The 22,890-nt window shown below is 46.2% G+C and overlaps 1 protein-coding gene across 6 annotated transcripts in view; it reads left to right on the forward strand.

Annotated features, from left to right (window-relative positions):
• Positions 1-22,890, forward strand: part of LOC149355467 (uncharacterized) — a 109,556-nt gene that overhangs the window by 83,153 nt on the left and 3,513 nt on the right. The window lies entirely within an intron of this gene.

The following is a 22,890-nucleotide window of genomic DNA, read 5'->3' on the forward strand; positions in this document are numbered from 1 at the left end:
TATGGATGATGGAATGCGTGCATGTGTGAATTCATCTCAAAGTAAAACAGATTGCTAGATTAGTTTTGGGGGAAGTAGTAACTTGATTGTAAGTTGGGATCACGATCCTCTGAAGGTATGGTGCTCAACTGACCGGCTGTTAACCCTTAGTCTGCCACTCCCGAGATAACTCTGCACACCCCCTGCCTCTCCCGAGTTAACTCGTTTTGGCTTTTTAACTCACCCCCTGCCGCTCCCGATAATACTCGTGTAAAAAAAAAAAACGATGCAAACATTTACCGCCATCTAAGGAGAGACTCCGTAAATTCATAGATTTTGTAGGGTAAATTTTAAACAACAGATGGCGCGCATGTTTCCGCATCCGAGTCACTTCGTTTTGGTCTCCGCACAGCAGCCATAAGGCTATGTGCCACACTCGTCCGCGCTTTGACGGACGCAGAAATTCAAAATTGCTTGTGAATTTGGAGTCCAATGATAATGAGAACGAGGAAGGAGCCCACCTAGGTGCCTTGTCGAGTGATGACAGCAATGAAGTCCCCCTGCCACCGAAAAATCCACGTAAGAAGAGGAAATCCGACAGGCCAGATTGGTTAATATCTATAAGATTATCCTGAATAAACATGTCTACATGTCCTGCACAGCATTTTAGTGCGTTACTAGCAAAAAATTTCCAGGAAACTAACATGCGAAAAAAACCCGGCAGGGTGTGTGCAGATGTGAGTAAAAAAACCTAGCAGTGAAAGGGTTAAGGGGGGACCCTGGTCTTAAAAAAAAATTTTTATTAATGAAGTTGCAGTTATAAAATTTTCAGGCCACGTATATTTTTGTGCGCTGATTCTAGATATGTCATTTAATTTTGTGTAAAACAATTCCTTGAGCACTTTGCAATTTTTATGCAAGTATTTTGGGAAAACTTTTGCAAAAAATTTGCTGCAGGAAACTTGCTGAAATGCATGCCATTGGATTCTCTTGACACCAAGGAATTCAATAAGGGTAAAATTATCATCCTGGCTATCATAGAGCTTGAGTTATAGAGTTTTGAAGTTGTTGCTTCAGAAATGAGAAGAAAAGTGTAATCCTGTTTCTGAAGTGGCAGCTTCAGTACCGTATAACTCAAGTTCTATGATAGCCAGGATGATAATTTCACCCTTATTGCATTCCTTGGTCTCAAGAGAACCCAATGGCGTGCATTTCAGCGAGTTTCCTACAGCAAATTTTCTTTAAAACTTTTCCCAAAATATTTGCATAAAAATTGCACAAGTGCTCAAGGAATTGTTTTACACGAAATTAAATGACATATCTAAAATCAGCACACAAAAATACATGTGGCCTGAAATTTCATTACTATATCTAGATTAATAAAATTTTTTTTTCAAGACCAGGGTCCCCCCTTAAGAGCGGCGTGCCACGCATGTGGCTGTCAGCTCCCAGTGTAATGCACCATGTGGGCAAAATTATGTGCTCATGAAGCAATTCTTTTGGCCCACTTTTTTTTTTTGCCTCGAATTATCAGCTACCAAGTCGGGGGCCGTGGGCAGCCCTGACACAGGTGTATGCAGTAAATAGGATTCGGAGCCGTTGCTTCGTGAACAGCTCTGTTAGCCACTGCACCAGAGCACTATGCTATCGCTGCAGCTGATCACGATTAGTGTTTGAACTGCAATACTCTTGCCCTGTGCATTGCACGTTGTAGTCATCAACTTCCATCTGTGGCGCCAACTGATCAGATGGCTTTGAGTCTAATATCATCGCCAGACATGCCGACGACCCCAAAGCAAAACCTTGAGCCAATCAGGTGTAACGCATGCTTTCGCATGTCTCCTCGGTTTAACTACATTAAAGGTGCACTGAAGAGGAATCTGAACTCGTCTTTTTGCCGCAGGAACTCGATCTGCACGTTCCGAGCATTCTTAGAAACTGCGACTTATTGCCCTGTGTGGCCGATTTCCCTAATTAAATCGAATTAACGGCCGGCTCCCGCCCTTTTTTTTTAATTCTGCCTCGTACGGTGGGCGGAGTCGACAAACGCGGGGAGTGCCTTTCACCCAGTCCCGTGGCGGCTTGCCGCTCTGCCATCGGCGGAGTAATACGTAGTAGTCCGTAGTAGCAAATAGTCTGCGCGTATTTTTATTTCTGCGGGCTTATTTTGCGGCTATATTATCTGCGAATGAAACTATTTATTCATGGAAACCTCAAACACAAAATAAAGCGAATGCAAAGCCTCCACGGAGCTGGCTGCAAGGCACTCCACGCGTTGGTCGACTCCGCCCATCGTACGAGGCAGAATTCAAAAAAAAGGGCGGGAGCCGGACGTTAATTCGATTTAATTAGGGAAATCGGCCATACAGGGCATTAAGTTGCAGTTTCTAAGAATGCTAGGAACATGTAGATCGAGTTCCTGCGGCAAAAAGACGAGTTCAGAATCCTCTTCAGTGCACCTTTAAAACACTATACCAATTCCCCTCCCCGCCCCCCCAGCTTGCACATTTGGATGGCTGATTGAAGTCCAGCTTACGTGTGTTGTTGGCTGTTGAAAAGCAAGAATTTATCCACTGTCATCCCAAATGGTTTGGTTTCTAAAGGGTGATGCAGGGCTTAAAAGCCAAATTCACGCAAATGTCAGTTCTTTTTTCATACAGTTGAGCCCCTTTGCAACAATTGCTGGGGAGGAGTTTGTGATATGAGAGTCCTCTTATAAGCAGGGTTTCACGTTTTAATTAAGAAATCTCTCGCTGGCATTATTTTCTCACCTTGCGACTAAGTTTCACAAGAAATGTATAGCCTGTTGCACAAGCTCATTAGCAGAAAATGTAGCTGTTCACTTCAGTATTATTCGCATATGTCAAGATGTCGTATACCTTCTACTGCACTGTAGCTGCACTTGCTGGCAATCTGTTTCCACTATTTTTTTTGTAGAATCGTAGTATCAGTAGCTTGTTAAGTCGTAAAAACATTTTGTGATAAATGGAGTTCCCCAAGATATACAAAATGCCGAAATTTTAGTTCACTGATCATGAATTGCAAAAATTCAAGCCATCTGTCCAGCTTTACTTTGGAGAGCAAATTCAGTTACGCAAAGCAGGCACTTAACAGAAATGTGCAGTGTATGACACGTGTTTGCTAATCGCAAAAAAAGACGACGCATGTGATTTTTGCCGTTTACAACAGCTGTGGCCACCCATACACATGACAAGTATTTTGTTCGTAGCTCATTGAGACAGGCCTTAGTGCAGCCGACGCATTAGTGACAAGCTGTGTCATCCAGTTAAACAGCATTCTGCCTAGAATAAAGCAACTTCGGTAGCTAAAAATAAGGGATTTAAGCTGCACTCCCACTGCCCGCTGCACCAGTCTGCCCCCTGCATGCAAAAGTTGCTGCTTTTCCTCATAACATGGATGCTTGGGAGAGGAATATGACAGACCTACGCGCAACTCAGGGAGCTTACACAGTTTACAGTTTGCGCTGGGCACAACAGTTGGTGGCACTACGGCAGCCGTCATCTTTGGCCTTCGGAACCATCATTGACAAAAATGGTGTGCAGTGCTAACCACTGCTCTGCAGCTGGTCTACGACTTTCAAGTGTGCTTTTAGCACCAGTGTTTTGGTGCATACGTGAATGATATTTTAGAAGCAATGTGTAGGGAGGTAGTGCTAATTTGCCTGTAGTCTGGGGTGGTGGTGGTGGTGAAACTTCATTACCAGCAGATATGAAGTACAGTGGAACCTCGATTATACGTCCCCCGGTCATGCGACGACCCGCATTTTACGACGAATTTGTGCGGTCCCGGCAAAACCCCCATAGAGACAATGCATTAAAAACCTCGGTTATACGACGCAAATTTTAGAAGAACCCCGCTTCGTACGACGGCTAGCTCGTACCGTCCGTCAAAAAAGGTCGTCAGCAAATGTAGGCCGGGATGTACCGTATTTTCGCGATTCTAAGCACCCCCCCCCCCCCCCCTATTTTCGGAAAAAAATTTCTGAAAAAAAAAAAAAACTTTGCCTGTGAATCTAAGCACCCCCGTTTTTGCGCGGAAGAGAGCGTTGCCGAGGCCGCCAAGTGCACTTGCTCTCTTTTTCGTCGAGCCTGTGCAGTCGGAGTCCCAAGGAGGCGCGGCCTGCGTGTTGTTGTTGTGACTGAGAGAAGGATGAAAAGGAAAGCGCACGGGCCCGCCTACTGGCGTGAGCCAAGCCACCACCGCTGCCGAGGAGAGTTAAAAGATAAGAGGAAAGATAAAGAGAAAAGATAAGACGCGGTCGCAGCAACAGATGCGTCTGCAGGAGCAGACGCTGATGAAAAAACAGATAAGCGGGCGAGGCTGCGCTCGCGGCTCGCCCAAGCGAGGACAGCGGCGTCCACGGCGCTTTTTGTAATGGAAGTAATGGATGCTTGTGCCCCACGATAAAACTTCCGACGAAGAGGAAGTGGACAACGATGCAGAGGTTTGCGCTCCCATTCCTAGTTACGCGGACCTGTTGCAGAGCGTCGACAACATCCGGTGCTTTGCTTGCGCGCGCGACGATGTTGGCAACCTACTGCCGGACGTGGCAGCCCTTGAAAGAAAGTTGATGCGCCGAGGTTGGGCAAAGGTGCAAAAAAAAAAAAATTACCGATTTTTTTTAAACGGTAATAAAGATTTTTTTGCAAATCTGTTTCAAACAAATGCTGGGTTTTGTCTTTTTTAATCTGATTGGCGTACTTGCCGCGGGCTTGAAGCCGGTCAACAGTTTTCCGCGCAAGGCCGAGCGCCACTGGCCGCATTCTTTGATTTTCGATTATACGACACCCGGATTATACGACGGTTTCGCGCGGTCCCCTGAACGTCGTATAATCGAGGTTCCACTGTAGCAACCCAAAGCCGCCCCCTCGCATAAACAATGGCTGCTGTGCCTTGGGCAGTGGCAGTGTCTTCAGCCAGCTGGAGGAGCTTGTTCTGTGTCCCCGGGTCGGGGCTGAGCATTAGAGCCTCCCAATGATCAGAGTCGGTAATGAAGTGACTCGCGGGTAAATACTGCGGGCAGTTCCAGATTGTGTGATTTAGATCGGCTTCGCTATCACAATTTTTGCATTTGTCAGAGAGTCCTTCCGAATAGAACGTACACACTTACGGATTTGATTAGGTGTTGGCTTTGGCCTGTTGTTTGGAGAGCATTTTATCTGCTTGGGGAATCTGAGCCTTGCAAGCCTGTAGTGCTGCTGGATTTCTCTAACAAAACAACCTGTCCTTGCTGGAGTATAGTGCGGTCAAGCTGCATGACCCAGCTCGGCGGGACAGTTCTCGAGCCAGGTTATGAGCCGCCTCACTACCACCAAAGGAGACGAGAGCAGGCGTCCAGATTAAGCGAAAGTGGGCAGAGAATTTTGAAGTTGCAGAATCTATGCTGCTTATAGGGAGATTCTTCCCAACGTATAGTTACGTATCGCCAATTTTGAGTTGCTGACAATAGTTTCTGTCGAGGATCCTGCAATGGCTAGAGCAATGGCTCTTTCTTCCCCAGCATGTGTAGGCTGAGTGCGTGCAGTGCCCCCATTTATGAGTTTACCGTGTTCTGTCGTGACCACAGCTACCATCTTGTCAGCCGAGGAATCTACTGCATCTACATATACTACAGTGGTATCGTTAAGAAAACGTTTGCCCAAGGATTTGGATCTCTCTGCATAACGTTGAAATTTTGGTGCATGTTCCGAGGTGTCGGTGGGATGACTGTAAGCTGTCGTGCATGTTTGGGAAGATCAGTTGTTGGTCTGCTTGTCGTTTTTATGTTACAGTGGAACCTCGATTATACGACGTTCAGGGGACCACGCGAAACCGTCGTATAATCCGGGTGTCGTATAATCGAAAATCAAAGAATGCGGCCAGTGGCGCTCGGCCTTGCGCCGAAAACTGTTGACCGGCTTCAAGCCCGCGGCAAGTACGCCAATCAGATTAAAAAAGACAAGACCCAGCATTTGTTTGAAACAGATTTGCAAAAAAATCTTTATTACCGTTTAAAAAATCGGTAATTTTTTTTTTTGCACCTTTGCCCAACCTCGGCGCATCAACTTTCTTTCAAGGGCTGCCACGTCTGGCAGTAGGCCGCCAACATCGTCGCGCGCGCAAGCAAAGCGCCGGATGTTGTCGACGCTCTGCAACACGTCCGCGTAACTAGGAATGGGAGCGCAAACCTCTGCATCGTTGTCCACTTCGGAAGTTTTATCATGGGGCACAAGCATCCATTACTTCATTACAAAAAGCGCCGTGGACGCCGCTGTCCTCGCTTGGGCGAGCGCGGCCTCGCCCGCTTATCTGTTTTTTCATCAGCGTCGGCTCCTGCAGACGCATCTGTTGCTGGGACGCGCGTCTTATCTTTTCTCTTTATCTTTCCTCTGATCTTTTAACTCTCCTCGGCAGCGGTGGTGGCTTGGCTCACGCCAGTAGGCGGGCCCGTGCGCTTTCCTTTTCATCCTTCTCTCAGTCGCAACGACAACACGCAGGCCGCGCCTCCTTGGGACTCCGACTGCACAGGCTCGACGAAAAAGAGAGCAAGTGCACTTGGCGGCCTCGGCAACGCTCTCTTCCGCGCAAAAACGGGGGTGCTTAGATTCGCATGCAGTTTTTTTTTTTCAGAAATTTTTTTCCGAAAATAGGGGGGGGGGGGGGTGCTTAGAATCGCGAAAATACGGTACATCCCGGCCTGCGTTTGCTGACGGCCTTTTTTGACGGACGGTACGAGCCAGCCGTCGTACGAAGCGGGGTCCTTCTAAAATTTGCATCGTATAACCGAGGTTTTTAATGCATTGTCTCTATGGGGGTTTTGCCGGGACCGCACAAATTCGTCGTAAAATGCGGGTCGTCGCATGACCGGGGGACGTATAATCGAGGTTCCACTGTATATTTAGTGTGGACAGAAAGCGTCTGCCAGTTGGTGTGACCGATAGCCATTCATATCTTGAGATAGTGACCGCTGAAATAATCGCACTTATGGCTATATGAAGACTGAGGCCTTACAGTCGCTGTGTGGATGGGCAGCCGAACTGCTTGTTTGACGCATTTTCTGATTATGGCTTCCACTTTCTCTTCTTCAGCTGACTTGAGATATACGTAAGGGCATATGTAGGCTATGAGGCTGATCACGAAGGTTTGTACTAAACCGAGAGATTGCTTTCCCTCATGCGCAAGTGGCAGTTACTAATGCGGCAAATGAGTCGTATAATTTGCGGCAAGGTATCCTGAAGTTTTTGGATTGTGTCATCATTGAAGCTGCGTTCCTGCAGAATTAGGCCCAATATACTAATTTTGGGTATAAGGGGGTTTAAAATTGGGCTAGTTGGTAGTTAACATGGTCACACATAATCGCGTTTTGAGAAGAAGACTTCGGACAACACAAGGATCACACAAGCATTGGTGCGCATTGGTACTCGACACAAACGCTGGTGGGTGCTTGAAGAACGGTACTCCGCAGATAGTTCGATGGCCGGGGGGGGGGGGTTGTGCAAGGAATCTGGTTTTGCGGAATACGAGAAGTTCAGATTTGGCAGGAGAGGTCCACAGTCCCCCGGGGTCCACATAGTTCCCCACGTTATCGGTTGCACGCTGGAGTCTCTCCTTGATTTGGGCATCACTGCCCTCGACGGTCCACAAAGTGATATCGTCCACATAAAGGCTGTAGTGGAGTTTCGGGATCTGCGCTAATTGGTCTGGAAGTTTCAGCTTTGCACTTTTGAAGAGGAAGTGTGAGAGGACCGATTCCCGTGGGGTGCCCTTGTTGCCTAGGAGGAAGTCATCTATGTGGAAACCTCCTACTTGAAAATAGGCCTCTCTACCCGAGAGAAAGTCACGGATATAGTTGAAGGTGTGTGCTCCCACCTCGAGTTCGTGAAGGTTCTCCAAGATCGCATTATGTCTGACTTTATCAAAGGCCTTCTCCAGGTCGAGTCTGAGAGTTATTCTCGTGTCCCGTGTTTTAGCCTCAATAATCTGATTTCTGAGTTGAAGCATTACATCCTGCATAAAAAGTTTTGGTCAAAATCCAGTATTGGTGTGGGAGTACAGCTCGTTCTCCGCCTTAAACTGATGGACGTGGGTCTAAACTACGTGCTGCATGAGCTTACACACAAGACATGAGCGAAACTGGCCCGAGATTCTCAAGGCTGAGGACCTTGCCTGGTTTTGGAGTGAGAATGATCTCTGCCGCTTTCCATGTTTGTTAGATTGAGCCCACCGACCAGCATTTCTGCATGTACTCAGTTAGGGAGTGTAAAGACTCTTCATCCAGGTTATGGAGGATCTTGTTGGTAACCGCATCAGGGCCAGAGGCGGATTTGCAGCTTAGCTTCGCAATTTTTGTCCTAACCTTACCCATAGTAATGAGGGAGTCGAGCTACGTGTTTTCCGGACCGGCATAATCTGGGAAGCCTTAGCTTGGAGCATTGCCGATGTATTTATTGTCTTCAAGTTCTAGGAAAAAGTCCTCTGGTGTGTCTGCATATGCATGTACAAGCTTTTGGAAGTTCTGCCTCTGAGTGGTCTAGCTACCTGTGGGGTCAGGTAGATGACAGCAAGCTCTAAGTATTAGAGACTTCCATATTGCATATTGCGATCCATGTGGCTGCATATTTCCTTTCGGTTTTGCTGTGCAAGTTTAACTGCGTGATCCTCGATCTCCTTGTTTAGCCTAGCTATTCTTCTGCGCAGATTGCGGTTCCACCACAGTCGTTTGAGTTGTTTTTCGAGTCCTCTCTGCTTCCCACAGGTAAAGAAGGTGGCTGTCCGCAATCTCTATGTGGTCAGCCTGCTCTAAAGTACGAGTGGCTGTCTTGACATCTTTATTTATTTATTTATTTATTTATTTATTCACGTTGCCTCACAGGCTCCAAGCATGGAGTATTGTGTGAGGGGGGGGATTACATAAATAGGGGTAATAACAGGAGCATGCATGACATGATTATATAATGCTGATTGACTGTTAGTACTCATTAAACAGTAAGAACATCATTACACAATGCCAACTGACTGTTAGTACTCACCATAAAACAATAAGAACATCATTACACAATGCCAACTGACTGTTAGTACTCACCATCAAACAATAAGAACATCATTATACAATAGTTATTGACGCGTCAGTAATTAGAAAAAATGGCTGTTATTTCGGTCCTAAAAGAAGCTGGATCACGAATATTGACGATGTGTTGCGGAAGACCATTCCAGTGAACAATAGCCTGCGGCAAAGCGGATGAATTGAATGCAACGGTTTTACCTGAAAGGCGTTGAAAGCTGAGATGGTTGTTTAAACGGCGCGAGGTGCGGTGAGGTTGGGCAAGAGGGAGAGTCGAATGATTAGTGCTATAGACTATTTTGTGAAATAAGCAGACTAGGGCAATTAATCTTCGTGATTGCAAGGTACAAAGAGAGAGCGATAATTTAATGTTTGTGACGCTTGAGTGACGGTCATAGTTTCTGGAGATGAAACGCGCAGCACGATTTTGGACTGATTCAAGGGAGTTAATTAAATAAGCCTGGTGAGGTGACCAAATGGATGACGCATATTCGAGTTGCGGACGAACAAATGTTTGATAGGCGAGCTTACGGGTAGTAGCAGGAGTTCCATGAAGATTCCGTTTTAGGTAGCCTAAGGTCCGGGATGCTTTAGCTGTTATTTTCTGGATATGAGTGGACCAGGACAAGTTACATGAAAAATGGACACCGAGGTATTTGTAAGAAGACACCTGAGAGACTAAGCTTTTATCGAGCATGTAATTGAACGAAGAGTTAGATTTTTTGCGGCTGAATGTCATTAACTTGCATTTTTCAGTGTTAAGTGACATTTGCCATGATGAACACCAAGCGGTTACATGATCGAGGTCCCTTTGAAGTGCAAGATGATCTGCAGGTGATCGGATTTTGCGGTAAATTATGCAGTCATCTGCGAACAAGCGAATGGTTGATGTAATGTTGGATGGCAGATCATTAATGTAAATCAGGAACAGCAACGGGCCCAGGACGCTTCCTTGAGGAACACCAGATAGAACATCGCTAAACGGAGATGAGTGGCCGTTAACAACTGTGAACTGTTTACGAAAAGACAAGAAATTCCTTAGCCATGAGGTAGTTAGTAAATCTAGGTTGAGGGAAGTAATTTTACCTATTAAGCGTGAATGCGCAACGCGGTCGAATGCTTTTGAAAAATCTAAGAATATGCAGTCTGTTTGGAAGTTCTCGTCCATGTTGTGTAGTAGCTCGTTAGTAAATTCCAGATCCTGTGCCCAGACATCTATGTCTAGCATGTCGGGGGTATCAGCTTCAGCTTCTCTGGTGGCTCTTTTAGTGCAGAATGTGTCCAAATCTACAGGGGGGGGCTCGAGCGCTACGGCGTCTGGGGCCGATTGAGGCCACTATTTATAATATGTAGTTGTCGCTGCCGAAATTTTGTTCAGTGTTTGTCCATGTTGAAGTGCCCGCATTTTTGAAAAGAGTAAGGTCAGGAGAGGTGTTGCTGGAAACACTTCTACCCTAGCGGGTGGGGACTACTGGGTCTGTGATATGCTTGGGTATCGGGGCCGAGGACGTCATCGCATGGTGAAGTAGTAGGAAGGCTACGAAGGGAAGCCTTCAGGAAAATCAGCAAACTTGAAGGTTTATTCTCCATGTTTACGATTGTAAATAGAATACGTGGAAGCATGTAAGATAACAGGGAGACCAAAAGTCTGAAATGAAGTGCTCTGAAACACGCCAGATTGCGGCTTAAATACCGTTCACAGTCTCCAGGCACCTGGCTAGGGAATCCCATAGCTGGTCGAGCATCCAATGGGCCTCTAGCCTCTTCATAGGCTCCGCCCTCACCATATGACCACGCACACCCCACTTAAACACAGAGGCAAGGAGGAACCTTGGCGCCTTGCAGTTGCAAACTGTAGTTTCCCACGCTTGAGTTGATCAGGCCCAAAGGGTCGCTGGCGATCCTGACCGTGGGAGACGCGAGATCTGATGGCTCGCACCGGTGAACTCTTCAGGATGTAAGAAAGAGTTAGCCGCAGCCATCTCCGCTTTTTCGGGATGCCCAAGGGCAAGCTGGCGGTGTTTTGTTGCTGCTTGGTGTCTCTTCCGCCGGTCCACGGGCAAGTGCAATGCGTGAAAAGTGCTGCATTCAGCATCCCCGGTGAAGAGGATTAGATGCCTTTGTTTACAGTGACGCCGTCGCCAGAAGCCGCCCCCATGCCAGCATTTCTAGCGTCCTCTCCAATAACCGCGTCTTTGGTCAAGGTAGCTCAATGGCACCGTCTTGGCTCGTCTATGAACATTGGCTGGGCCTCTGGTCACAACAGTCTTTAAGAAGGGTCAACGCACACTGTTGTGCTGTGAGCCACAATTTTCTACCTTTAATGTCCTCCTGTGCTTACCCCCAAGCCGGGTGTTGGGCATTAAAGTCTCCAGTGAAAATGACTGATTGCCTGTAAGTTTCAGGGTCGCCTGAAAGAATGGGCCAAAGCTTGCTTTCCGTAACTTTCTGGTGACATTGAGCACAAACAGACTGCGGTTGAATTTTCTAGGTGGAATTAATTCAACTAACACGTGTGAGACATTTGTGACGGGGCCATCGTGCCGGACAACCGTAATGTTTCGTCTGACTAGAGTTGTGACCACAAGCATTTCACCCCCCTATGAAAAGGATTGATATCCAGCTAGCTTGCTATTGGTTTGCGTCTCTTGTAGTGCAGTTAAATTCGGTTCGTCCCTATTATGGAGGAATTTTTGGAGTACAGCTCGTTTGTGCCCAAATCTTTGGCAGTTTTATTGCCAGGCGGTGTAATTCAGTTGTGGAGCCATATTGATGCTAGTTTGACGCCACTTCAGGACAAGGGGTTTTGAGAATTTTGAGGGGAAGGAGCCTGCTCTCTGCTTCCTGCTGCCAGCTGCCTAAGTTAACTAATTCCTGACGGTGTCTACATAATTCTTCCATGATGGAAGTCATTGTATGCTGCATCTGAATGAGGGTATTGCGCTTCTTCAATTTTGTGAATGCTGTCGGCTAACTTTTAGCCTTCGGAGGTGGAATCGCCTGCTTTTCATTTAGGCAGGGAGGGAGGGGGGGAGTAGGGTTATTGCCGCCACCAGTCGTAGGCCGTGACCCAGTTTGCTTTTGTTGGTGTTTTAGCGCAGCATTTTTTTTATTCCGGTCCTCGACCTCATGAAATAATTTCCCTACCAGCACTTTTAGGTCTGCTAGCTCAGAGGGATTGGAGTTAGATTTCTGGGAGGTCCTCTCGTCGCCAAAATGACGGCGCTTCTCTGCTGGCCCCACCCTCTCATTTCTCCCCTAGCTCCGCCAGCTGCTGGCGTGTGCGAAGTGACCACGGCCATGGTAACTGCGTGACGTCTGAAATAATTTGGCGCGGTGAACCAGTGATAACCCCGGGTTGTTTACGTCACTTGCACAACGTGACGTCCTATGTCAGGTTTTGTGCAAAAGCCCGGCACCGTGCATCGTTGCGACGTGCACAAGCTGGAATTTTTAAAAATGTATAGCAAATTTCCCGCTTGCGTTTGAGGCCTCATATGCGGCATGAACACTCTGTGTCCTGTTATACACTGTATAGTGCACACAATTTAAAGCCAAGCTTGAACATTCTTTTCTGTGATCCATTAATTGTTTATCATTCCTCCTTTCAACAAAAGTACCGTGCCCTGGAAAGAAAGCTCTCAGATATTTCAGAGTTTGTCATGTGATATCTAATTATGTGATTATAGTAAAGATCATTAGATGCTGAATAAAAAGAACTAAACTTCGCTGCAGTTTGCACAGTTTTTCAACATATTCGGGCCAATGCTGGTGGCTAGAAGAGTAAATAAGGGAGTCGAACACTCTGTACCACCAATACCCACTGTGCACTTTCCGATGAAGACTTGTGCCGTCTTAGCTCGTTATCCACAGCGAGTGACGGAACAGCACCTTGCAGCAGGGTATCAGTGCACTAGTAGCTGTCGCAGCTGGAAGGCCCGAAAGCCGGTGATGGCGGAAATGTCATATGACCAAATATGGCGGTGCCTATGCTCTCACGCAGTAAAGCAGCTATACAGTAATGCTAGAATATTGTCACGTTGTAGTGACGGCAGTCCAGTGGTCAGGAAGACACCAGCCAGTCTTGGAAACGAAGCTTTTTATTTGGGCTGACTTGCGCCCGCAAAATAACTGAATCACTCGGCGGCGGCGTAAGCAACAAACGTGCTCGTCGGTCGTCGAACTACGAATGTCCGCCGCTCGCGGCATCGCTCAATTTAAAGCCGGAAAGGAAACTTCCAGATAACAGGTCAAGATCATCTACGGTAATCTGGAAAAACCTAGATGCAGCCTTTCATGGCTGCTAATAGTCGAGATTAGTCTGGTCGCTTCTCGCGTCACGAACAAAAGTGATAACGACCCTTTCCTGCTGCCTTGAGCGTGAACGAACAAACACTGCAATGATACGTGGCATTACCCCCCTTCCAAAGAAGCATCGTCTCGATGCTTTAAAATGAAAATAACCACGGACAATGAAAACTTCCAGTCCTTTAGCGTTCATAATAAGGTTTAAGGGCAGCGGTAAAGTTTCAAGTCTGGCCGTGTCGTCGTCGTCGGTGTCAGTAGTTTTCGTCGTCGTAGTTGTCGTCGTCGTAGTTGAGGCATAGTCTTGTGTTTTCGTCGATGGAGGACCTTAGTTCTTGCGCTCAGGCGGCTCGGCGATGAGCATTCTTCCCGACGCAAAAAACTCTTCTCTTTCGGCTGGTCGCTGGCCGGGTCGGGGTCGTGGGGCGTCGTAAGAGAACCCTCGGATGCCCATTCTCCTGTATGGGCAGTACCGGAGAATGTGACCGGCTTCGCCGCAGTGGAAGCATAGCGGGCGGCGCTGGTCGGGTGTTCTCCGCTCGTCGCATTTCCTCGGCCGTGTGCGACGCTGGTAGGACGGGCGAGTTGGAGTGCGAAATCATGTTGTGGATTCTGGGCCGCATTCGGATTCCAGAAAGCTAACAAAATATTCATGTGTGAAAAAAGAAATGTTTTGAGGAAAGGAAAAGGCACACTTGTCGTTGGACACGTCAAGTGCCCCTTGAGCGAAGGGTTGATGGAAGGGGTGAAAGAAGGAAGGCAAAGGGGACATTATGGGCTTTTAAAAGAACAAAAATAATGATGCCTCAGCCCATACCGCTGTGTATGGCATGCTAAGAAAGAGATGCCGTAGCCGAGGGCTGTGTAACATTTTGGCCAACTGGGGATCTTAATGTCCACTATGATCGCACCGCACACAGAGGCCTCTGTGGTTCGGATACAGGGTTTGTCGTATGAAAACACAAAGGGGTCACAGTCCTCCCACAGCTCTTCAGGTGCAGAGAATCTCGACAAATGCATTTAGTTTGCACAGCTGCAACCACGTGCTGCGGAGCACCGAGCCTTCGAACTTGCCAGGAGGATTTGAAAAGTGGTGCATCCAATTTGCTTCTTATATAAGGTGGTTGGTGTGTGAGCACAGGGTGCCTTCTGTAGATCACATTTTGCAGCGACGAGGAAGCGTCAACATTATAATTGTCATTTCCATGCAGAATCTCGCCGCACTGTCTAGTTTTCTTAATTTTACGAGTTTAAAATATCCCCTTTGAGTTTCGCAGTGTTCGCTACTGGTGGCCACCAGAAGACGTTCAGTGTCTTGTGCAGGGAAACTGAGCATGATATAGTGTGCATCATGAGTGGGCATCGCTTTTGCCGAAAAAAATCCATTGACGTAACTTCATTACCATGGAAATAAGACCCATTTAGCGTCGCTTCGCTCTTTCGTCGTTCTGTCGAGCAGAAAGCGAGAAGGTCAGATAATCACGTCGGTTACATAACATACGTTGCTTTAGTTTCTTCTTTAAATCCATTCGCCATTAAAAGATGACCCTGAGCACAAAGCTGAACTCAAATAGGTTTCACCTGGGAAAACCATTTCACTTTTACTTACGATTTTTTGACAACTCAAAGACAAATAGGCTTTATCAGGTCTTTCTTCCGGGCTAGTTGGCTCATGCTTAAAGATGAATTACTTCTTAGCAAAACACACAGCACATTGCAGACACAGCACAAACGCTTTTCCTTACTACGTTTGTGTGCTGTGTGCTGTATGGGCTGTGAAGTAAGCCGTCATTAGGACATACCATCTTATCAGACAAAACTGCATGCATTAAGAGACCTACAGGAGTTGAACGTTGTGAGCAATATGTTTGTTTAGAAACAAACTATATGATAATGGAAATGCGAGATGATTAAAGGAAGTATATTTGCCTGAGGAAGGAAGAAGCAATATCCGTTAATGAAAGCTTAAGTTTAGAAGTTAGGCCGAGACACTGCAATAGATGGCTGTGGTTAAATTTTCACTGTCGCTTACTTGCAAAACAAACCCACTTTTTTCTTTAAAAATCTGACAACTTCGGGGGCGATTATTGCGTGGGGCAGAATATTCACTAAATATTTCAAGGAGTAAAAAACTGGACAGAACGCAGGCCGGTGAAATCAATACTTTATCCTGTATGACTGAACTTATTAACAAAACGTTCTCTTCACTGCAGTTTGTGTGCTGAGAGCATGCTCAACAAGTATATGATATTATCTTAGACACGCACAATTAACTTAAGTAACGGCTCAAAACATCGCCAAAAGAATGCACGGCTTGAGTTCAGTTCAGTATAACAATCCTTAGGGGCTCAGCTGAACATCAGCACGTTGCTACAATCCTTAATACGGCCGAACGGATACACCGTTTGTGGTGAGGCAGATTTTGTTTGTTCAGATTTTTCTGGAACATTCATGCTGGCTGTCCATCGACTGGGTTGAAGCTCTTACTAAACTTTCTTTTGACAGTCTATAGACTGTTCAGAGTTTTGTCAGTAATGTCTACAGACTGTCTGTAGACAAATCCTATGGACTAGTCTGTACAGAATCTAAACTTTTGGCCATACACTTTTAGAGGCATATGTCTATTGACAAATGTCGATTTGAAAGTCTAATAGACACAGGTCTATGGACAGTCTATAGACATGGCCATATACATCTGGTATATTCCCAGTCTATACACAAGTCTACTGGTCCAGCTGACAGGGATCCATAGACTGTCTATATATATTTATCGATTTATGGTCTCGCATATTAAGGACCTTTGTCTATAGACAGCCTAGAACTGTTGAAGTGTTACCACACAGCTTTCAAAAATGACATGATCAAACAATTTTAATTCATTTCCAAGCTATGCAGACTGGGCATATGGCATACTTGCACCAAATGAAATGCACCACATTATACAATTAATTTTGAAAGCAACAATCCAGCTATTTTCCTCGGAAACATTCTTGCGGTCTGTTGTCAACCATCTGGGCATGTTGACCTGTACAGCGCAAAGGAAAGAAAAAAGTCGGATGGCACTTCAGACTGCTTACGTGCTATGAAGGCGAAACTATTAGTGTGTCACTGTGAGCTTTCGGCCTCGATGCAGGTTGCGCAGTAAGAAATGAAACGAAGACGCACCTCCGAATGTGGCTTCCATGAACCGTGAATCCACAAAGGTCCGAGTGAAACACTCGGACACTCTGTTCGAATGGCTGTCGTGAGCTAGCCTCCAACCTGACTGATAGACTTATGCTACATGCAATGAGAAATCATGTGACACCATCCGCAACGGTGTACGACGAAAGGTTGCTTCACAATTTTAATATAAAAATTGTTTTTTGAGTACAGGAAATGGCACAATCCCCGTCTTTCATCTCAATAAACACCTCAACCGCGCGACTTAAAAGGAAGAGGTAGAGAATCTGGGAAGGCATACAATTACAAACGTTGTAAACGTATGCTAAACAAGGAGCTGTGATGTCCAAGTTGTATTTTGCAGGTGTAATCTGTATGCAATCAATGGCACACGACGCAGTGTGACGTAACTCAGAAAACAAGTTAACTCAGTCTCATCAGTAGGGTATAGAAAATACTGTTGGTCCATCTGACCTGAACATAGCGGTCGGCATTTATATCCAGATATGCCAGCAACACAAGTAAAAGAACTATAAAACAGTCGAGCAGCAAGTCATCCGGTACACTTATATGTTTAATAATTTCCGCACTTGTATTCGAGGACAGTGCTCGATTCAACATAACATTTAGCTTTTTCCAAGTTTCGTGGCTAACATTACAGCAAGATACAAAATATTCATATTCATAGCAGGTTTTAGCTCTCTGAAGCTCGTTTGATAGCTTATTACGGTAACGTTTAAAAATATACAGATCGGCTGTGTTTCCCGACTTGACAAATTTATTATAAAGCATGTGCTTAACCTCTGTTACATCTACAAACCTCTACCTCCTCTACAAACAACGAATACACATGACCAGACTTGGGAAGCCTTGTTACCACATTGGAGCAGTGGACTTTTTTGTATTCAGAAGTGATCGCTGAAGGTATGTGGTGTCGAATTTTGTCACCATGGTGCACACTGCAGAAGTAAACAAGTAGATTGTTACAACAGTCCCTCATAAGGCAATGAACTGGGCTAGGAAGTTGTTTGTTTTTGCACTGCATGCTGGGTTGACAAAAATCGACACAAGAGTACCTCGTAGCTAACACTTGATAGTTCGGGCTTTGTCAGTGTCATGTCTCTTTTTCATGTCGGCTTCTAACAACACAGCGCACTCTGCAGAAATTAGTGTGCTGTTTTGGTAGTGGTTGAAGTTGCCGCACCAGCTCACTGGCGTGGCAGTATTAGCCTGACGCAAGCACAGATTTCAGATGGCCCATGAGAAAATGACGCCGCCTTGGGCATTAATCACACAGTACATGGGCCTATAGAATTCCGCCTCCATTGAAATTCAGCCACAGAGGTCGAATTTTGATGGAGGCGAAATTCTAGAGGCCCGTGTGCTGTGCGATGTCAGGGCATGTTAAGGAACCCCAGGTGGTCGAAATTTCCGGAGCCCTCCACTACGGCGTCCCTCATAGCCTGAGTCACTTTGGGACTTTGAACCCCAGTAAACCAGATCAAACCACCAAAAAACAAAGTGCATGCCCAAGAATTCATTCCAAGGTCCAAGACAGCACAAGGTCACATGGTTTCATTGAATGCAAAACTGTGCTGATTGTCATGCCCTTTAGTTGCACTTTGTTCAGAAAGTACAAGATTAAATATGATTAAAATAATAAGATTAAAACCTGAAGCATTATATCGAGGTCGCATATGTAGTAGAGCTCAGAAATCAACAATTCAGCGCAGATACATAGTCCACAGTTATGCAAGGAGCACCGCAGACGCGCCGCAGCTACCGAGTGGCGGTGTCACTAACCTCTATCAAAGCTTTGAATCTAGAAGAACCAAACCAGCGAGCAACTTCGTTGCTGTGCTTGTTTCCTCAACTGGCTCAAGCAGCACTAACAAATGTAGCTACTCAATCGAAGTGCTGTTCCTTTATGACATAGTTACTTGTGGCTATCCCACCTGGTGTCTACCGGCCGAATCTCCGATGCGCGCGGATTCTAAGCATCAGTGCGGCAGGCGATGAAAACATGCTTGCAGAGCAAGAGTTCATCTGCTACGTGCGCCTCAATCATGGCAGCAGTGGCGGTGCACCGCAGCTCCGTGGCGAGGCTGTGCGCCTGTGCATACTACCTTATAGAGACAACACTGAGTTGTGGTTCACACTCAGAAAATGAAGCAGCCTGCTTAATAGGAGGGATTCCTGCTATCACAAGCCTGTTATGAATCAAACAAGGGCAACAGTCAACTCCGAGCAGCTCGTCTTGCGAGCGAGAACTTCAGGCAATTGTTGTGGTGGTGCGCATGAGATTGAGATGTTTTCTTATTTTTCTTCCAGCTATGAGGTTATTAAAGCACGAACATGTTTCCTTCGACTGTCTGCTTAGTTTTGTTGTTTGTTTGATGTGATTCTTGATCGTGGAGGAAGGCGATGCACCCGGTTCAAATAGAACTCTAAATTAGGCTTGAGTCGTTTCACGCCCTAAGCTCCAAAAGAGAATTTCTTGCGTACATCATGTAAAATGTATCGGTTCATGTTACGCAAATGCCTCCTGAATTGGCCAGGTGAATAAATCGTGAAATCATTTTATTTCACATTGACTGAATACATGCATACGGCATGTGAATTGAAGCGATATACGTGATGCCACCAATTCAGTAGATTCATCTTGAGTATAGGTATTGCGGTTGAGGAAAAAGTGTCACAAAAATGTTCTCTTGCTTGTTTGTTTTAAAGCAGTGTTGTGTTGACTAATCTCTGTGCCATAGATATCGTTTCATAGATGCATGTCAGGGCAAAAGTTAGTATATTTCTAAGGCTGTAGAAATGCACCACTTCACAAAGAGGAATGGCGTAAGGAGGTCGACGGTTCCAATTTCAAATAAAAAGTATGTATGCAGGGTGTCTACCAACTGGGAAAACCGGGAATTCTCAAGAAATGTGGATAATCTAGAAAAACGCAGGGAATTTGTGCTTATATCATGGAAAATTAGCAGCAGTTCTACATAAAGGGAACTAAAGTCGCAATAATGCTGGCTCGTGTAAACAAAGCGGAGTGGTGTTGCACAGATTGTACACTACGGCTTTACGCGTCCTTTCCTCTGTGCCTGCCGGCCTCCCGCATTGTGCCAAATGGACCATCTCAGCAAGGCGGCAAAAAACGTTGAGACGCTTTGAATTTCAAAGCGTGCCGAAAGCGAACTCTCTCCCCAGTGGTGTGGCCGACAACAGAGCACGCGCTTCCTACGGTTTGCACGTGCGTCGTTCAATGGCCACCGGCCTCTCCTTGTTTTCTTGTGTTCCTCAGTACACAGCTCCTTTCTTACTGCGCACCACCATGATGGAAGTGTACATTTTTGCTGCATGTGGTGCACGCACGCAATAGCACCGTGATGCAGCAGTGAAGGGACGCGGCTTTGAAAAAGGGGAATAGCGTGTTGCTTGTGCTCCAGCGGCCGCCTCGGACCGTATGCAGCTCGCTGCTGTCTTTCTTTGTTTCCCTTTGTCTGTATGAGAGCAGAGGCAGACTTTGGCCGAACTGTGACTTCATGCATCCCCTACTCAGATCCATCCACGCCAATATCGCTCGTGTGAACACCGCTTTATCGCGATGTGTCAAGCATGACCACCTTCAAGTACACTTTCGTCCAGGACTGGACGAATCCGAAACATTGCGAGTTTGCAGCCTGGATTAGGCCAGTTGAAAGTAACGTGAATGCAGCGTACTGTGCACTATGCAAAAAGCGGTTTTTGCTCAGCAACATAGGAAGAAGAGCTGTGACGAGTCATGCAGAAAGTAAGAAGCACCAACTGGCCATTACAGGGGCCGAGACACCTTCTGTGGCTTCATTTTTGACACCTGCAGCCACTGTTGTGACCAATGCTGAGCCACTGCCGTCAGTTTGTGCGCAACCTTCAAGTGCTCCAACTGCGGCGATGGATGTCCAACTCGAGCGTGCAGCAAAGGATATCTTTCAGCATGACTTGGAGGTCATAAATGCTGAAGTGATGTGGTGTCTAAATGCTGTTATGATGCACACATCACTCCGTGTTGCTGCTGCATCGGCTTCTCTGTTCCCTTTGATGTTCCCATCATCAGCTGCAGCCAAGAAAGTGCAGTTTGGCAAAGACAAATTAGGATATACTATTGTCTGTGGCCTCCACCTTTTTTCAAGGAGAACCTCCAGTCGGAAGTGAGCCGAGCCTCCCAACCTCGTCGTGGCATTTGACGAATAGCTAAAGTTACACAAAAAGAGCAAATGGATGTGCTGATTTGCTTTTGGTCAGATGCAGACCAGGGCATGAAAACGTGCTACCTGACATTATGCTTTCTGGGGCACATGCGAGCTGAAGAAGTGTCCGCTTTTAAAAGTGCCACGAATGGACTATCATGATAAAAAATTGTTCAGATATCAGTGGATGGGCCAAACATAAACATCAGATTTCTCTGTGAGGTCAAGAAAGAATTTTGTGAATCCAGCAACTGCCGTCATATATTGAAGTTGGAAACTGTGGCCTTCATGTTATGAACAGTGCTTTCAAAACCGGATATGCGGCAGCAGGGTGGCAACTTGTCGAATTTCATCGGGCCTTGCACAACTTGTTCAAATGTGTACTTGCCCGACGCGCTGAATATGCACGCATAACTGGGAGCGACGTTCACCCTTTGAAGTTTTGCGCTATGCGGTGGCTTGAAAACGCTAGTGTAATTTCAAGAGCTATTGAAATTCTACCGTTTCTAAAAGTGTATGTCGAGTCGTGTCAAAATGAGGACAACCGACCGTCCAGCGCCAGTTACTGTGTGGTCAAAACGGCCATTCGCAATCCCCTGCTCTGTGCAAAGCTCACCTTTATGCTTGGCATCACAGAGGAACTGGAGCCGTTCTTGGCTCAGTTCCAGACAGATTCACCAATGCTTCCATTTTTTTGTGCAGTATTGGAAAACATTCTCTGATCACTAATAAGTAGAATAGCAAAGAAAGAAGTGATAATGGCGGCGGACAGTCCGTTGAAGTTGGTGAAGGTGGACAGGGACCTGACTGCGAACGTTGCTGCAACGTGCCAGGTTGACCTTGGCTTTGCTACAAGGAATGTGCTTCGAAAGGCCCCGAAACTTTCAGGTTTGGATGTCCTTGGGCTCAAAAGGGACTGCGCCACTTTTGTGAAAAACTGTGCCAAAAAGATCAAGGAGAGGTCGCCGTTTGAGTTAAAGCTTGGGAGGAGATCCTCACCTCTGGATCCCGCATACATACTGATTCCTGATCTCAGACAAAGGTGTCTAACTGATGCACTGAAAGTTCTAACGGAGCACCAACGGATGACAGGAATGGAAGCTGATCGAGCTATGTGGTCTTATAAGCATGTATGCTCCCTAGACACGACGCAAGCGTCATTGAAAAATTTCGACAGGAGCATGTACCGGCTGGATACCCTTTAGGCAGGCATCTGTGCTTCAAATAAGGAATTGTTCACATTTGTGACTGTAATTCTCACTTTTGCACAGAAATGCGGCTGTTGAGCAGGGATTTTCTGTCAACAAGGAGTTTCTTGTTAAAAGTCAGAAAGAGCAATCTTTGGTTGCCCAATGAATTGTTTATGATGTGCTGTCAGCTGGAGGAGTTGCCAGCATACATCTGAGGAAGGAATGGGAAAGGAACCATGCCGCCACTTCTGTGAAGGAGCATGAGCTCACAAAGTGTTGGCTGACGCCAAATGGTGTGTGGGGCCAACACGTGATAGAAAGAGGAGCTGGAGAGGACGAGAACAGAAAGGGCCTATGCACTGAGGAAGGAACGGGAAAGGAAGCATGCCGCCACTTCTGTGAAGGAGCTTGAGCTCATAAACAAAGTGTTGGCTGACGCCGAAATGCAAGTGTCCCTCATCCAGATGAAAACAAACTCTCTAAAGCAGTGAAACAACACTGAAGTATTGTGCACATACTGAAAGTGTGTCAGAATGGTTGGTTGGCTCCTATACAAGTGTCCCATACAAGTCCCATAGGTCCCATACAAGTGTGGTTGTTGTCAGTAGATAGAAATATCTCACATTCGAAAATATTGATTATATCCTAGCTCCTAGGCATTACAATCACCAACTGTGAAAAGGCCAGCTGAAGGGCAACACAATAAAATTTGATGAAATTAAAGAAACTTGGCAGTTTCTTCCACCCCTCAGGGGAAAATGAGGTAGTGCATTGAAAAAAATAAGACGCCCTTCCTAAATGAAGATATCACTCATCCCTGCATTCAGTGCACACTAAATTGGCTCCGTGCATGTCTAAACAATATTGGCCAGCTTGTTCAAATACGCACGGTACCCAGGCCGAACCCAGTACTCTGAACATCGTTCCATGCCCTGCTATAGTCTACGCATGCAGTTTTATAGCCGAA

The sequence above is a fragment of the Amblyomma mixtum genome, chromosome 3, assembly GCF_055824585.1.
Source record: "Amblyomma mixtum isolate Tamu chromosome 3, ASM5582458v1, whole genome shotgun sequence".
Lineage (NCBI taxonomy): Eukaryota > Metazoa > Arthropoda > Arachnida > Ixodida > Ixodidae > Amblyomma > Amblyomma mixtum.